A 6,089-nucleotide genomic window follows, 5' to 3' on the forward strand; every position below is an offset into this window, starting at 1 on the left:
GCTCGGGCAGTCTGGCGTCAAAGGTCAAGCTCTTCGTCACTATAAACAACATGGCTTGGACACCTTTCCAGATGAGTATGTGGAGATCTGCATAATGTTACCACCTACAGAACATCCCATTGCATGATGTCTTTTACTTAGACTCACATTAATGAGAATTTCAATTTCTTCCAGATTTTATTACTAAACATAAACTCCAAAAAAATATAAGATGAAGCTGCTCTGGACAGCCCAGTGCTTTTGTGTGAATCTGTCTACAGCGTACATTTCTAGAGGTGGCTAGCTGAAACAAAGAACTTGTGTGCTAAACTTTTTGAGTTGACAATAACAAATTGCTCTCCACAACGAATAGTCATTTCACCCCAAGAATCACTTCAAGGACTTGTCATTTCTTTGTGCCTCTGTTTATTTTTTTAATCTAATTTTTTTAAATCAGATTGCTCTGCTGTTTGATGAGGAATTTACCACATAACAACGTTTTAGGAAAGCTCCCCGTATGTCTGTGAGGTGAGGTGTCCGCTCCTGCGCCTGCGCTGCCTGGTACCCTGAGGCTCTGGGAGGCTGTTCACCTGGGCTCAGCCTGAGATATTTATTGGCTCTTGAAGATTTATTTAAGCAGAACCTCTAAACCAGTGGTTCTCAACCTTCCTAATGCCGCGACCCTTTAATACAGTTCCTCATGTTGTGGTGACCGCCAACCATAAAATTATTTTTGTTGCTACTTCATAACTGTAATTTTGCTACTGTTATGAATCGTAATGTAAATATCTGATATGCAGGATGTATTTTCATTGTTACAAATTGAACATAATTAAAGCATAGTGATTAATCACAAAAACAATATGTAATTATATATGTGTTTTCCGATGGTCTTAGGCGACTCCTGTGAAAGGGTCGTTCGACCCCCAAAGGGGTCGCGACCCACAGGTTGAGAACTGCTTAAACCAACATATAGTTTCACTCATTTACACTCCAGGGAGAGAGAGGAGAACTGTGAGGAGCGAAATGCCACAGAATGCAATCACCCCTCATCCCACCCTGGCAAACTTCTGAAGAAATGGAATTGATCACTTCTTTCCCATTTCAAGTCTCTCTTTCTAACCAGAGTTTTTTCTCAGTGCATTGGCATGTGAAAAGTCCATGAGGAAAGGAAATTCACAAGGTTACTTTATTGACTAAGACATTTTGCCTGCCTCCAAGAAGATACTGCAGTCTTCTCCAGCTACGGTAGGAATGGAGCATCGAGAAAATGTCTTGCATTTCAGTAGGAGGGAACTTAGAGCAACAGGAAGATCAGTACTAAAATTTCCCTACTTTCTTGAGAAAAGTAAAGCTTTGAGAGGTTAAAGGACTCGGCGTAGCTTATTCAGGTAGAGTGGCGAGGTCACAGCTGAGCCTTCGATTCTAGTTTCAGAGGTCACGTGTTCTCTATTGCACCTGTGTGTGTGTGGGGGGGGGGGGGGGGTTTGCTGGGGTCTCCAAGCCTGACTGCTACCCGTTTCTAGTCTCATCTAATCAGCATTCTGACATCCTTCTCTGTGCTCCAGGCACACGGAGCTGCTGGATAAAATATAACAAAACTATTTTACATCGTGGAGGGAGGATGATTCCTATCTGCCAAAAGGAGAACCCCGTAAGCAACGCGGTGAGTGCACGAGCTGATGCCAAAACAGAACAGGGGACATCGGATGCAGTGTAGGACCTGTCAGCTAGGGTGGGAGTTTTTCACAGAGATCTAGAATAAAAGACTTGGGCCTGTGAGTGGTGAGGTGTGGAAACTGAAATGCGCACATAAAGCTAGAACCAAGGAGGAAATGCTCCCACCGTACAAGGGGATCATAAAACATTGCTCACTGACGACCAAACCACTGGTGGAATTCTCACCAGTTAGCTATCTCCAAAATGAAAATTTTTTTAAATCTCTGCCATGCATAGGCGCGGAATCCAAATTGCTGATTATTTTCATGGTATAGGACTCCCAAATGGAGATATTAATATAGGTACTGGAACTATTTCAGACCAGTGAGATCCTGAAGTTCCCAGAGGAATAAAATGCCAGACTTGTTTGAAAGGTTATTACTACATCTTAAAGTACATAGAAATTCCACCGGGAAAATGTATCCTCGCAATTAAAAAGTACAAATCAAACAAGGAAATGGTCCACAATGGGGGAGAGGACTTGCACCCCAACAACAATCTAGAGCTGTAGGAAAAAATAAAGCTGTCTATATGTATATGTGCAATCATCAAGGAGCTAAGGGGAGAAATAAAAAGTTCACGAAAGAACAGGGTACTAAAAAATAACAGGCAGAGATGAAAAAACTCAGTAGAATAATTTAAAATAAAAAGTTGTGAATAGAATTAAACACAAGGGCCAGCTTTAAGAGCAGATTGGCACACTTAAAGGATGGATGATAGGAAAGATAAATTCGAGAAAATTATCCAGAGGGCTGCAGAGAGATAAAAAGGCATAAAATCCCAAAGACAGATTTAAATTAGAACTTTCAATTTAGGTTTAATGGGAATGTCAGAAAGAGAAGGGGCAATATTTTAAGTGAAAATAGCGCTGGAAAATTCACAGCCAAGGAAAGCCTCAGATTGAAGAAACTCGCTGAGTCCTGCACACAATGTGTAAATCTACTCCTAGACTCACGTGAAGAACTGAACTCTGAAAATAAGCAAACTCTAGCAGAAGAGCAAGTAGAGAAAAAAAGATAGTATTGCAAAGGAACAATCATTAGAATAATAGTGGACAAAAGCAAAACAGAGACCAGAATGCAAATCTCTGATTATCAGAATCACCTGAGACGCACATTAAAATGCAATATTATGGTTTTTCCCCAGATGCTCTGGATGGTGTTCAGGAAGATGCCTTTTACAAAAGCTACTCTGGTCATCGGGTAGGTTTAAAACCCCTTTGTTCCTTAGCACCAAATACATAAGTGCACGCGGACATTCATCTACAATTGTCCCTCCATGTTCACCAGGGAGCCGTTCCACAACCCCCCACGGATGCCAAACTTCATGGGAGTTCATGTCCCTTCTGTAAAATGGCGTAGTATTTGCATAAAACCTACTCACACACTCCATATACTTTAAATCATCTCAAGATTACTTATAGTTCCTAACACAATGTAGGTGCTATTTAAATAGTTAGACTGCATTGTTTAGGGAATAATGACAAGAAATAAAGTCTGTATGTTCAGTACAAACGCAATCATCATAGGCCTAGCTACACCGTGTACGTCAGCAACAACGTAACATTCTTATGTCAAATACTAGAGGCCTGGTGCATGAAATTCATGCACTCCGGGTCGGGGGGGGGGAGGGTTCCCCTCAGCCCAGCCTGCACAGTCCAGGAGCCCTCAGGGGATGTCCAACTGCCACGGAGGTGGAAGAGGCTACCACCGCTGTGCTCACCAGCTGTGAGTCCCTTCTGGCTGAGCGGCGCTCCCCCTGTGGGAGCGCACTGACCACCAGGGGGCAGCTCCTGTGTTGAGCGTCTGCCCTTTAGTGGTCAATGTGTGTCATAGCAACGAGTTGTTCCACCATTTGGTCTATTTGCATATTAGGCTTTTATTATATAGGATTTTTTTAATGCACAGTTGGTTGAATCTGCACATGTGGAACCCACAAAAATGGAGGGTGGACTATACCCATACCCTCTGATCTCAAAGGTCTGTTAGTGAAATTACTCCTTTCAGCCACCCCTGAAAAAAATGAGTTTGGATCCATAACCAAGGATTATTTCTGAAGGTTTTTTTCTTTACAGTCTCTAGGGCAGTCATGCTACTTGGTGCCAGAAGATGATCCCAAAAGAAAGGCAAGTGAGTTAAGTCCGAGCACCTCCTACCTCACAATTTCTCTTGTATTGCCATCTGCATGTAAGAATGGTTAGAATCAGGTGTTCAGCATCCCGCCTCGCACCTCTGAGTCCTGGGTGTGTATTTGCTGAGACTCAGGAATAGCCTGTGTTTGCAGAGTGTTTGGCAAGACACGCTTCCTATGTTACTTGATATTTCATGTTAAATACAAGCAGACATGTTAACCCACCAATACCAGAAATCTAGTCTCTCTGCCTTTACAGACATCTGTTCTCAGACCAAGGGTTGTTCAACTGTTACAATTAGGGCTAATTCTATAGTAAAGTCATACTAACTACAACTATTTACAATAGCCATACTTTTTGAACTAATAGCACTACTTGTAGGAATTTATTCTAAATACCTCAAGCACATACACACAAAGACCCTTTATACAGGCATACTGCAGAGGTGTTGTGGGTTTGGTTTCAGACCACCACAATAGAATGACTATCACAATAAAGAAAGTCATCATCTTTTTGCTGGTGGAGGGTCTTGCCTTCAATTTGTCAAATATGCTGTATCTGTGAAGTATAGTGAAGGGAAGCACAAAAAAATGAGGTATGGCTGGACTCGAAGAGGTTCATCCCAGCGTGACATACACATAGCTGCAGGAGGGATGGAGGGTAGTGCGGTCTGGGCACACTGTTCCAGACACATGTAATAATGCATTTTGCTTTGGGGCATGAACTCCTTACACACATACATTACACTGTATTTCTCCTTTTAGTAGAGAATGCTTAAACAACGGCATATCCACACCACAGAACCGTGCCAGGTTCAAAATTATGTTTTGAACAGGCAGTTCACAAGAAATTTTAGAAGGACCATAAACATAAAGAAATATTTAACCTCATTAATAAAGGGGATAATAAAACTCCTTTTACTCATAATAAAATTTTAAGAAAAGAATGATAGTATCAGTGGTGGAGAAATGGGCACTACTTTGCTGTAGGTAGTACAAGTTGGCACATACTTTCTAGATAGAAATTTGGTAATATGTAGTCAAAGGCTTAAAAATTCACATAATTTTTTTTCAGCAAATCCACATAAATGATATTCTTTTTAATTTAAACAAGTATAGCATTGTTTATATTATTTTAAAAACTGGGAACAATTTAAGTGTCTGAAAGTAGGAATTATTTAAAATATGGTGCTATACAATGGAATATAGTTGGGAAGGATATTCATAATACATTGGTAATGGTTTTAAAATTATAAGATAGAAGGTGAAATAAAATAATAATTTTTTAAAATTATAGATAAGAACACTTAAATGCCAAGAAGGTGATGTAATAAGAAATCATAATGATGGAAAAAATGTATGTTACCAAAAAAACCCAATAATGATTATCTCTGGGTGGTGGAAACTTATGGGTGGTTTTCTTTTTTTATATAGTATTGTCTATAAATTTTGCAATAGAATTTTAATTATTTAAATAAAAAGTTATCATCAAACTCTATCATATGAGATAAGGCGACCTTTTTTTTTTTGTGCCATAATTGGCACTGTGACCACAACTATGTAGAAATGTCTACCTTAATAGAAGGAAGGAGGGCATCTCCGCTAAGGGCGGTGTTGTTGGCCAGTGGAATAGAGGGCAAATGTTTTTCTATTTCTATTAATGTCTCAGACTTTCCATATATTACCAATTTTATATTTAGAAGAACTAGAAGGAAATGTGTTTTTAATATAAATTGAATTGATAAAGTACTTAGGATCTTCCCTTTACATTTTTATCTTATATGCCTCTCTGCTGTATCAACTATCCATACGGCGTCCTAATGCCAAATTTCTGGGCTCCCACCAGGTCACCGCATCGGGTACTTTTATATAAGATACTACTGAATTTGCGATTTCAATGATGAAACCAGGAGCTTTTCTAGAATCCTCGCCTGAGTCTAGCAGGGAGCTGGGCGGGATTTGAACGTGCTCCTCCCCACCCGGCATCCCATCTCCGTCTCCGAAGGGGACGGAGGTGATGAGATCTTGGCACCACTGCTCCAGCCCCACGTGGCAATGCATTCGCTTTCTGGCTTGAACTCCTCACACATATGCTCTGCCTTTCCGCTTTCAAGCAGCGAGCTCCTTGCCTGCACCAGTCTGGATGTCAGCAGGCGGCCTGCTGGCCCCCAACACTTTCTGCATGAATTACTCTGTGTGGTTTCTGCACATTGAAACTTGGCACCCAGACACACACACACCTTCCGGCCTCCCTCCCCTCC

The 6,089-nt window shown here is 40.9% G+C and overlaps 1 long non-coding RNA gene across 2 annotated transcripts in view; it reads left to right on the forward strand.

The window, feature by feature from the left end:
* The first annotated feature begins 912 nt into the window (after positions 1-912).
* LOC102251042 overlaps positions 913-6,089 on the forward strand; it is a 15,464-nt gene continuing 10,287 nt past the window's right edge. For both annotated transcript variants that reach the window (XR_001363734.1, XR_314067.2), the window contains exons 1-3: positions 913-1,645; positions 2,845-2,900; positions 3,773-3,827. This is a non-coding gene — a long non-coding RNA (uncharacterized LOC102251042). The remainder of the gene's footprint in view (positions 1,646-2,844; positions 2,901-3,772; positions 3,828-6,089) is intronic.

Source organism: Myotis brandtii, unplaced genomic scaffold, assembly GCF_000412655.1.
Source record: "Myotis brandtii unplaced genomic scaffold, ASM41265v1 scaffold44, whole genome shotgun sequence".
NCBI classification, from domain to species: Eukaryota; Metazoa; Chordata; class Mammalia; order Chiroptera; family Vespertilionidae; genus Myotis; species Myotis brandtii.